The sequence below is a fragment of the Anabrus simplex genome, chromosome 2 (assembly GCF_040414725.1).
Source record: "Anabrus simplex isolate iqAnaSimp1 chromosome 2, ASM4041472v1, whole genome shotgun sequence".
Lineage (NCBI taxonomy): Eukaryota > Metazoa > Arthropoda > Insecta > Orthoptera > Tettigoniidae > Anabrus > Anabrus simplex.
This window is the reverse complement of record NC_090266.1, coordinates 1236840201-1236852594: the sequence shown is the minus strand read 5'-3', so window position 1 is coordinate 1236852594 and position 12394 is coordinate 1236840201.

The window sequence follows — 12394 nt, the reverse complement described above, 5'->3', positions numbered from 1 at the left end:
TAAAGGAAATGTTGCGACATTCCGGATGCTATGATTTACTCAAATAGACGGTATAACAAGCTGGGAAGTCTTAATATTCTGAAGTCTAGATGAAGAAATTAACATGTGCATATCTGAGCTAAACGTAAATGATAAAACTGCGGATATGAATATGACAGCTAGGAACTCAGAAATAAATCATGAGAATCTGAATTTGACGAATGCCGGCCCCGTGGTGTACGGGTAGCGTGTCTGCCTTTTACCCGGAGGTCCCGAGGTCGATTCCCGGCCAGGTCAAGGATTTTTACCTGGACCTGAAGGCTGGTTCGAGGTCCACTCAGCCTACGAGATTAGAATTGAGGAGCTATCTGACGGTGAGATGGCGGCCCCGGTCTAGAAAGCCAAGAATAACGGCCGAGAGGATTCGTCGTGATGACCACATGACACCTCGTAATCTGCAAGTCTTCAGGATGAGCAGCGGTCGCTTAGTAGGCCAAGGCCCTTCAAGGAATGTAGTGTCATGGTCCCAGCTAACCGCTGGGAGAATGTGCCGCTCACTTCACAGGGTCACACCGGCAGCGCGAGAAGGATAGTGTAGCTTACTACTAATAAGTGTCGCACATGCGCAGGAGTATTAATGCCTCAGGGAGGTTAGGTCACAACATGTAGACGGCCGCTCGCTGCGCTACCGTTCAAATGCGCCCTCTAGCGTTAGTAAGCCTCGTTTTGGAACGCTCAATAGTAGGTTGGTAGCAGAACAGTTGCTGTCAAAAGCTGGTGTGTTCAGTAAGGAGGAACACACAGGCATAATTTCAATCTGTGGAGAATCTGGTCGGAATGAAGCCGAAGCTCGCGCAAAGCATGCGCAGCAATTTCCAAATAGCCGCCTTTTTCTATGCACGTATTTCGCCGAACGGAGTTGCATTTAAAAGATAATGGATCGTTAAAGGCACATACCACATACAAGTAACTTCTTGGTGGAATGGAATGTCTGCACGTGTGTAAAATACTGAGTTCCTGAACCTTATTTTTGCATGTTTGGCGTTTTACAAATGCACCCAGTTACAGAACGCGTGTAGTTTTACATACAAACCTTTGGATTAGGCTTCGCATTCATCATTATTGCTTGCGTACACGGGACTGGAGGGCCACCTGGTATATATGTATATATTACATTTGAAACGCACTCTCACCAACCGGACGAAGTGGACAAAGAAAATAAGTCCATCTATCTGCCTCTAGTGCCGTGTTATATGTATAGATACGAGCTGGGGGATCTCATGATCGGTGCGAGAGGGACAGAGCTGACGAAGACCTTTAACATCAGTTCCAAGGAGTTCATCGACTGAGGGCTGAAAGCGCTCAAGGGTTTCCTCCTGATACTTGTATTCGCCAGACAATGATCATGGACTTGTAATTGACTTTAATTTATTTACACATCCTGAAAAAATTGAAGCACCCAGAAGGGGAGAAGGATACGAAATTAAACTCCACGTGTTGTTATTTCAATGATTTGCGAAGAACTCGGCACTTATCAGTGTGACGTTGCGCGAGCTGGTATCACACATCTTGTTGGCATCGGGTGTACCTCAACATCACGCAGAGACACGTGTCCTGTTGGAAAATGGCACTACGAGGACGCAGGATGTCCGTGACGTGAAGTCATACCCTATGGCTCCCCCACCATGACGCCTGCCTCTCCAAAACATTGGAAGAATGGAAGCTCTCCCCAGGTTACCGTCATACTCGCAGACGATGGTCATCCGGGGTAATGCAGCAGCAGTGCAGACCACGGTTCCCGGTCACGGCACCACTCTAGAGGCCTACGCATTCCCTCCCGAGCCCGACCGCTAGATGGCTTGGTGTTCAAAACGGGGAACCTCACTTGTGGTCGACCGGAACCTTCAGTGCGGCCAAGTCTCGCACTGCATTTGTCCTCCAAGTGGAGGAGATTACGACTAATATTTCTGTTCATATTTTTAGTAATCCGTAAAAAGTGTAATAATACATTATAATTCCTCGTACGGTAAAAAAAGCACAATGCGAAAAGAGATCATGAATGTTATTTTCGCCAACTTTTTATGTGACATTTATCGACAATATTAAGGAGATATTTGAAACTTCCGCTAAGCTACTATTTTCTACAGCTCGAATGAAAGATAATAGCCTTTGCCCCCAGGCCTGAAAACCTAGTTTTATTAAATTCTGCTCAGCCGTTGCCTGGTGATGTGCAGACAGACAGATCTAACGAAAATGTACAAATTGCATTTCCTTCTTATTCTAGACATTACCGACACAGAAATAAATTTCTAAATATTCTGACCGTAGTACAGACAAAACTCACATTTTACCATTATCTGTTCAAGCCGAAAATAACGTTCGTGATCTTCCCGCACGAGAAAAGTATAGTATGTTATTACACTTTCTACGAAATTATAAATATGAACACAAATATTAGTTCTAATCTTAATTTTCAAAATAGTCCTCCACTTGGAGGCTACCTCATGAATATAATTACACTGATACCGTTTGTTCCTGAAAATCAGTCTTTCGTTGATTATGACAGGCTGAGTTGCAGCGCCCAAGTTGGCGGATTGGATCGCGCATCATTCCAGTGCACAACACATACCACGAAGCCAAATCGCTTCCCTAAGCGATGGAGTAGCTATATCTGGCTGAGGTAGTGTCCTACTAGGACTGTTTGGCTAATATCACATCACAACGATTAACAAATGCTTCGGGTTATACAGCTACCTGATGACTTTTTGACTAAAGCTTTAAAGAACATGTGATTTCATACATTTTAAATTCTGTAGCTTGTAAATAGAGCCTACTATTTATTTTTTAAGAAAATGTACGGGAAGCGTCGAGACAAGGTGCATTCGATACTGAATGCAGTAACCAAGAACTAAACGATATTCTTTATAGCCGGGGTGAGTAGCTGTGGCAGCTTCTATCCTGTCTCAGTCCGATGGAATATGAAGGTGCTCAAATACATCAGCCTCGTGTGGGTAGTTTTACTGGCACGTAAAAGAACTCCTGCAGGACTAAATTCCGGCACCTCGGCGTCTCCGAAAACCGTAAAAGGAGTTATTGGGACTAAAGCAAATACATTATTATTATTACTATTAATATATTATTATAACTGTTACCGTGTTTTGTGGTAGTTAGAGGTGAAAGAAGGTGCGGGGTGGTGAACAGGTCTCAAGCTACGAAAGTAAAATTAATTTAAAATTTAACAAGGTTATATTTTCTTTTCAAACTCAGAAATAACAAGAATGGCAGGTACAGAGTAGCAAGGCAACAAAGAGCAACAATAGTATTTACAGGTTTTGAGCTTCGGGCCCCGAACTTCCAATTCTCGAGCAGTTAGCCCGAATTTACATGTACATAAGGTTTAGCAAAGGGGCAGAACACCCCAATCATGCCCAGGAGCACTTGCTCCGAATTACACAGTAATACCTCCTAGAGGCACGCAGAAACAAATAGCAAAAGAGCGATCCGCTCTCAAAGTTTTAAGCCTATCACAAGGCCACACCTAACTCTACTTTCAAGCTGTCCTCTAAGGACGTAAGCACAGGGGTAAAATACCCAACCTACTGAGGTCTATTAAGCGATAAAAGGATAATTACATGAACTCTAAAATAACAATTTGAGAGGAGGCGAACTGCACTCCTAATACATTTGCTTTTAAAACCTAATCTGGCTCTAGGCCACAAATGCAAGGGCTAATCCCATACTAAAGAGGTGACTTTAGAAAGAAACAAATTTACATAATGTTAAGGAAGAATAGGTTGAGAAAATAAGTTCACCTCAAAACAATATGAGTGGGAGCTCGAGAGGGTTAAGCACTCTCTATCCCAATATGTAGTTTAAAAGATAGAATAGATACAAGTTTCTTTACATTTTAAGGAAGGTTACATAATGGAAAAACTTCGGACCCGCCCCGAGAGTTAAACTGCTGAGCAAGCAAGAAAAGAAGTAATTAATCGGCCATTACCTGGTTGTTGACTGCGGCCGAAGAAAGAGGCGCTTCCCGCCCCCTGCTATGTACTTTACACACGAAAAGATGGAACAGAAGTGGCGCAGAGACCCTAAAATCAGCAGTTTATATACTCTCGCGGAAAGTTCGAGGCGTTTTAGGAAGGAAAACACCCGCCCACAATCTTTTATTGGTGGTTAAAGAAAACCCCTACACAAGATGAAGAAGAAACACATCATTGGTGGAAAATTAATTTAAGAAATTCGGGATTGGCTAAATTCAAAACAAGGGGAAAGAAAGGGTTAATATTGCCAACTTAAACAATGACTGAAGGAAATTTAGCAAAGAACAAACTTTTGAAATTAAATTTTTTTCCAAAAAAAAACAGTTCTTTCACGTCGCACGAGGGTGCACCATTGTAGTTTTTCAGTAGTGTCCTCTAGAAGAGAAAGTTCACACTGATTACTACCGGTAAAACAAAAATACATCAAAAGTGGCACAGTTCAAAAACTTCAAACTTTCCACGTAGTGACATCTTCTGAGAAACTTGAAAATTAATACCCTAGATAAAGTTCAGACTTCCTCCAGCAGAGGAGTTTCAACTGGCGCAAATTTTAAATAAGCGGCGTGGAGGTGTACCGCCCGGTACAGACCTCCCCCCCCCCCAAAGGTTCCTCCAGGGGTGACACATGAAATTTGTTTGAAAACAAGGTCCAAGTTATGATGTGGATATGAAGATTGATTGCAGAAGCATTTATCGAAATGGCTGAAATTGAGTTTGATTCAGTTTCAAAATTTCTTGTAGTAACAGCGGAAGTACTGTCTTAATGTTTGTAGAAGGTTGAATTGAGAAGGAAAACTTTAGTTTTAAAGTTGAGGAAAAATTTTCTAAGTACACCAGATATTGTTGTTGAATTCTCAGGTATAGTAATTGCTGATAGTAATTGTCCATGTAGTTAATTAAATTGGATGGCCAGACCGGCCGCTGCAGCTTGTGTCCAGAGGAGGCCGTTCGCACCCCTCAAGTACCCTGAGATACCGCTCGCCCGCACTATGAGAGGAGTAGAGGTGTTGAAGCACGCCGCGCCCGCGGTGAACATATACAGGCTGCGGGCCAGTAGCAGGTCGTGCGCCGCACATCAGCCTTGGCCGGGAGGAGGGCTCCGGCTCGCTGTGCACATGTCGTCCTCGCTGGGGAAGAGGGGGCCCTTCCTCTATCCCAGTCGCAGCACGGCGCCGCGCGGCGGCGGGGGCACTGAAACATTAAAGCTCGGCGGCAGAATTGTTGGACCATCATCATTTTTGAGGGCACAGGCTTTGTGGAGAGGTTGAGGGGCCAGCGGCGTGCAGAAATTCATTTCAGATGCGAGCCACTGTGTGTAGCGGAGCAGGAGACGGGAGCGTGGTAATGGCCGTGGCAAGGATAGGATGGCAGTTTAACCGTGCGGGGAAGGTTTACAAAAAACTTACATATGAAACAAAATATTATAGAAGGGGCAGAATGCCTTAAAAGTGAAAACTCAAAAAAAATATAACCTTCATATTCCTTTCACGATTATATGAAGTAAGTTAACCCAGAAATTACACCGGTTTCACCTGTGACAGGTGAACCCTAAATATCCTCTCGGTGGCTGGATTGCTTAATAATAATGTGACCGGCGTAAGGAAATCTAGAATGATACACGGCCCATGAAATCTGGGGGCAAGCTTGCCCGCGGGAACAAAATTCTTGACCATCACCTGGTCACCTACCTTCAAATGGGTGGGTCTCCGTCCACGATCATATCTTTCCCTAACCTTTTCATGAGAGACTTTATGATTGGCTTTAGCCTTCTTCCAAAGATCTTTAATATTATCCGGATCTATTGTCTTGGGTAGAATGTCACTCAGAGACCAGAGGTTAGAGAGCGGCGTGTTGCGAACGAACTTGAACATCAAAGAAGCTGGAGTAAACTTGTGAGTTTCATGAACCGCCGAATTCAAAGCAAAAGCTAACCAATGCAGGGACGTGTCCCACCTGGAATGATCTTCATGATGATAGGCAATAAGCGCGTACCTGAGATTACGATTAACCCGTTCAGCCAGAGATGGTTGAGGGTAATAAGCAGAAGTAGTTACATGAGAGATGGACAAAAGATTTCATGTGAACGCCTTAGCATTATCAGACACAATGTATTGGCACGGACCAGAAGAAGCAAAAATAGAATTTAGGCAAGTAATGGTGGACTGAGCGGTAGCCAGCTTAGTCGGAAATAACCAGGAAAATCTAGTAAAGCCATCTACGCATACAAAGAAAAACTTGTTGGCATTTCCCTTAGACTGGGGGAAGGGTCCTACATAATCAATATACAGGCGTTCCATGGGGCGCGACGCTTGATGAGAAGACAAAAGGCCTACCTTGGTGGGCATGGTTGGTTTACTAAGCAAACAGGATTTACAAGCCTTCACTAGTTCACGGATTTCACCGTCCATACCTTTCCAGATGAACATTTCACGAATCTTCTCACGAGTTTTAAAGATACCAAGATGCCCTCCTAATGGGGTCTCATGATAATACTTGAAGATCATAGGTACAAGAACAGCTGGAACGACAACTTTCATCATCTTATCATGCCTCGATGGGCAACATAAAACACCATTCCTCAGAACATAAGGGACCACATGTTCCCCAGAAGAAAGGGTTTCCATTATCGGAGCCAGCGTCGGATCTTCACGTTGGTATTTCTCGATATCCCTAAAGAGCATGGGAGCATCTGTTAAGATGGCATTAACATCAGATAGTATGGACTCGGAAGGTGATGAACTGTCGACCGGTTCAGGGGTCTCGACGTCGTTGGAAAACATACGGCTGAGTCCATCAGCAACAACATTTTCGGTGCCTCGGATATGCCTGACATCGAATTGGAAGGCAGAAATACGGATGGCCCAACGGGCTATACGGCCAGTACGACGCGGCCTACCTAAGACCCAGCTTAAGGCTTGATTATCTGTCTCCAGGTCGAATTTGACATGTTCAAGATAGAGACGGAACTTTTCTAAGGCAAATAAGACTGCCAAACCTTCGAGCTCATAGATAGAATACTTGGCTTCTTGAGCCGACAAGGTCCTAGATGCATAGGCGATGGGTCGCCTCCCTAGTTCAGTCTCTTGAAGAAGGACTGCAGCTACTGCTGACGACGACGCGTCGGTTTGGACAATGAATTTCTTTGAGAAATCAGGCATAGCAAGGACAGGGGCATTACAGAGAGCTAATTTAAGATCTTCAAAAGCGGCTTGTTGAGAAGGTCCCCACTCGAATTTGATGCCTTTCCTACGAAGAAGGTTCAAGGGCGCCGCTCTATTAGCAAAGTTAGGAATGAACTTCCTGAAGAAATTCACCATTCCAATGAACCTGGCGATACCTTTGATGTCCTTAGGGGGTTTAAAATCACGGATGGCCTGTGTTCTCGAATGATCGACTGCAACACCATCAGGTGACACAATATGCCCTAGGAATGACATAGAGGGCTTAGCAAAGGCAACCTTGGACAACTTGACAGTTAACCCAGCCTTACGAGGCGATCGAGAACTTCTCGCAGATGATCTAGATGTTCTTCAAAAGTCTCTGAAAATACGACGACATCATCCAAGTAGTGGTACAAGTACTCAAATTTGATGTCGGAGAAGACCCTATCTAGCAGCCTAGTGAGTACAGCTGCTCCCGTGGGGAGCCCGAAAGGCACGCGGTTGTATTCGTATAAATTCCAGTCCGTGGCAAACGCTGTAAGATGTTTAGACTCTTCGGCTAGAGGAATTTGATTGTAGGCCTGATTCAAGTCCAAGATGGTGAAGAACTTGACCTTACGGAACCATGAAAAACAAGAATGAAGGTCGGGAAGGGGTACAGATTGTAACACCACCTTCCGATTGAGAGCCCTGTAATCAATGTCAGGCCTGAAGCCCCCCTGGGGTTTCAGGACTAGAAACATAGGCGACGAATACGCCGACTTAGAGGGCCTAATAGTACCATCCTTCAACATCAGATCGATGATTTCTTTCAGAGCCTTCATTTTAGGTGGAGATAGCCTATAAGGTGTTAAACGGACAGGAATCGAATCCGTGACCTCAATTTTGTATTCGATAAGGTCAGTAACACCAAGAGTATCAGAGAACACCTCTGGAAACGACTGACACAACTTACGAATACTGTCAGCCTGCTCCTCAGGTAGATGTCTAAGGTCTAACAACATCTCATCCTGGGTAGGCGAAATAGATGAACATGATACAGAATTACATTTCAATAATGGGATTTTACAATTAAACGCAAATTTGAAAGAGCACGACCTACTCTGGAGATCGAGCACAAGACCAGTGTAGGAAATGAATTCAGCTCCCAATATAATGGGGCAGGACAAGTGCTTGGCCACAAACAATTTAATTTTCCATGTAAATTTAAAAATACGAATTTTGACCTGTAAAGAACCTAGAATTTCTAATGGGGATGAATTAGCCGAAACATATTGAACAGGAGATGAGTCATAGTCAGGTAGTTTACAAACAGATTTCAATTTTGCATCCCATTCGGCCGAAATAATAGAACAAACACTGCCTGAATCTAATAGAGCTGTTATAGGTTCGTTATTTACCTCAATTTTGAGAAAGGGGACCGGTGCGGGGGTATCCGCCGCAATCCTAAGACACTCTTTAGGGCATTCAAAAGATGAATTTGAAGACTGAGCGTTCCCTGAATTTTCGACCTGTTTACCAGGGGCTGAGCCTCGGGAAGAAGGATTAGTCGACTCAGCCGAAGCCACTAGTCATTTTTTATTATTGGCATTGGTGGAATTTACACCAGAAGTTGAGCAGGAGGGGGTGCTATTTGAATTTGGGCAATTCTTGGCGATATGTGAGAAAGCCCCACATTTAAAACAGCCTTGTGATGAACCAGCTCCATTATTTGCCCTACTAGATTTGACCAATGGACACTTGTTCCGCAGATGGTCAGGCGACCAGCAAGCGTAACATTTACGAGGAGTGACTGATCGGCGAGGTGGAGGCCGAGTATTACTAAAGGAAGGTGTGGGTTCTTTCGCGACACGCAAGGAATCGGCGTATCTAACCCCTTCCGCTGAATCGGCCAATGCTTCAAGTTCCGAGAAAGTTTGCGGGCACGCCGCGAAACACAAATATGACCTATAGGATGGTGAAATTCCTTCTACAATAGGCTGTACAATCTGGTCTTCAGGAAAATGAAGAGCAAACACCCTAGTATAGAATTTAATATCTTGGATAAAGTCTGCCAAGTTTTCATCCAAACGCTATACACGATAATAATACTTCTGAATAAGGTAGGACCTGGCCCTAGCCGGGATGAAGTTAGCTAGCAAGTGGGCGTGGAAATCCTCAAAAGATGATTGCTCGGCAATGGCTCTTACTATTTTGTCAGAGAGAATACCAATTGCATAAGGATAGATGATTTGCAAAATTTGACATGGAGAAAGAGAAAACACAAGGGCATGATCCTGAAATTCAACTAGAAATCTTAAAAAGGAAATTACTTCACTGGTGGTATTAACGGAAAACTTAGAGATACCTCTGAGCAACATTGCCAATGGATGAAGCAAACTGCTGAACCCGGGTGACATAGTAGGTAAAGGTTTCAGTGGCAAGGATGTTAATTCAGAACGTACATTATTTAATGAGTTACGGCGTTCAGACTCGTCCAATGGGGCAGAGGTTGTTTCAGCAGCGATGGTTTTCCTATTTACTTCTCCCTTAGGAGGCTCTTCCTCGCTACCTACATTCACTGTGGTGGGTAGATCGCTTTTGGGAGGAACCTCCCCAGTTAACAATTGAGTGACCTTGCTAGATAATTCAGAAATATTTTCAAGCAGCGTACTAGCTTCCTTCTTCTGAACGTCATTCAACTTTAGAGACAACAGATCGTTAACTCTATTTGAAAAATGAAACAGCCTGGCTTGCACACGCTTAATTTGATTAGGAGAAGGATCATTTTCATAAAAAAAACTAACTACAGATGCTAGCCCAGTAATATTCTCGACGATCGTGGAAAGAGAGTCGTCAATTCCTTTCTATCCCAAGGTGGGGATGGAAATGGGCAAATCAAGGGACTCTCTAAGCTTATTTGTGTCTACTGCAACCGTGCCTCCAGATTGCACATTTCTGATAGTTAACTCATAGATCAACTCCTCTTTGCGCAAATAGTTAAGATGGAGAACATCGCGAGGGCCGGCCATGATGACAGAACAATTTTGAAAAACTCAAAAAATTCCAGCAACTGAGAAAATGGTTAGAGTTCGGAACAAAACAATGTTTAGCCGTCAAAAGGGGCTAAATTGAGACCCATTCAACCACGCTCTGCTACCACTTGTTACCGTGTTTTGTGGTAGTTAGAGGTGAAAGAAGGTGCGGGGTGGTGAACAGGTCTCAAGCTACGAAAGTAAAATTAATTTAAAATTTAACAAGGTTATATTTACTTTTCAAACTCAGAAATAACAAGAATGGCAGGTACAGAGTAGCAAGGCAACAAAGAGCAACAATAGTATTTACAGGTTTTGAGCTTCGGGCCCCGAACTTCCAATTCTCGAGCAGTTAGCCCGAATTTACATGTACATAAGGTTTAGCAAAGGGGCAGAAAACCCCAATCATGCCCAGGAGCACTTGCTCCGAATTACACAGTAATACCTCCTAGAGGCACGCAGAAACAAATAGCAAAAGAGCGATCCGCTCTCAAAGTTTTAAGCCTATCACAAGGCCACACCTAACTCTACTTTCAAGCTGTCCTCTAAGGACGTAAGCACAGGGGTAAAATACCCAACCTACTGAGGTCTATTAAGCGATAAAAGGATAATTACATGACCTCTAAAATAACCATTTGAGAGGAGGCGAACTGCACTCCTAATACATTTGCTTTTAAAACCTAATCTGGCTCTAGGCCACAAATGCAAGGGCTAATCCCATACTAAAGAGGTGACTTTAGAAAGAAGCAAATTTACATAATGTTAAGGAAGAATAGGTTGAGAAAATAAGTTCACCTCAAAACAATATGAGTGGGAGCTCGAGAGGGTTGAGCACTCTCTATCCCAATATGTAGTTTAAAAGATAGAATAGATACAAGTTTCTTTACATTTTAAGGAAGGTTACATAATGGAAAAACTTCGGACCCGCCCCGAGAGTTAAACTGCTGAGCAAGCAAGAAAAGAAGTAATTAATCGGCCATTACCTGGTTGTTGACTGCGGCCGAAGAAAGAGGCGCTTCCCGCCCCCTGCTATGTACTTTACACACGAAAAGATGGAACAGAAGTGGCGCAGAGACCCTAAAATCAGCAGTTTATATACTCTCGCGGAAAGTTCGAGGCGTTTTAGGAAGGAAAACATCCGCCCACAATCTTTTATTGGTGGTTAAAGAAAACCCCTACACAAGATGAAGAAGAAACACATCATTGGTGGAAAATTAATTTAAGAAATTCGGGATTGGCTAAATTCAAAACAAGGGGAAAGAAAGGGTTAATATTGCCAACTTAAACAATGACTGAAGGAAATTTAGCAAAGAACAAACTTTTGAAATTAAATTTTCTCCAAAAAAAAAAAACAGTTCTTTCACGTCGCACGAGGGTGCACCATTGTAGTTTTTCAGTAGTGTCCTCTAGAAGAGAAAGTTCACACTAATTACTACCGGTAAAACAAAAATACATCAAAAGTGGCACAGTTCAAAAACTTCAAACTTTCCACGTAGTGACATCTTCTGAGAAACTTGAAAATTAATACCCTAGATAAAGTTCAGACTTCCTCCAGCAGAGGAGTTTCAACTGGCGCAAATTTTAAATAAGCGGCGTGGAGGTGTACCGCCCGGTACAATAACTATTACTATTATTATTATTATAATAATATTATTATTATTATTATTATTATTATTATTATTATTATTATTATTATTATTATTATTATTATTATTATTATTATTATTATTATTATATTCCTTATCCATAGCTCTGAACTCCTTCTCTTCACTGTTAATGTCTTTCTTAAAGCATTACTAATCGAAAGAAGGTGTGAAATTCGAGAGATCTTGAGTGTTCCGGTAAAACTAAGTAGAAAGGATGTGGCGACTGAATAATGATGTAGGCACAGAAATAAGTCTAGTTTACTGGGAGGCTATAATTATGATATACTGTGCAGTGGTATGGGACAAGGCTGTTTAGTGAGACAGATGAAGACGACGCGGCCTCTAGGAAGCAGTGTCGAGTAATTTAGCTGCAGACATACAGAGGCATTAGTCATCGAGTAGACTAGCGATAGGTATGTGTAATGGGAGAATCGTAAATCTCACAAGAAACACGCGTATACATTATGTTCTCCGCCTCCCTCGCGGTTCGGCAAACAAATGTTTCTGTTAAACTATTTTGCCGTTTTATTTGCGTCTTCTACACCCTC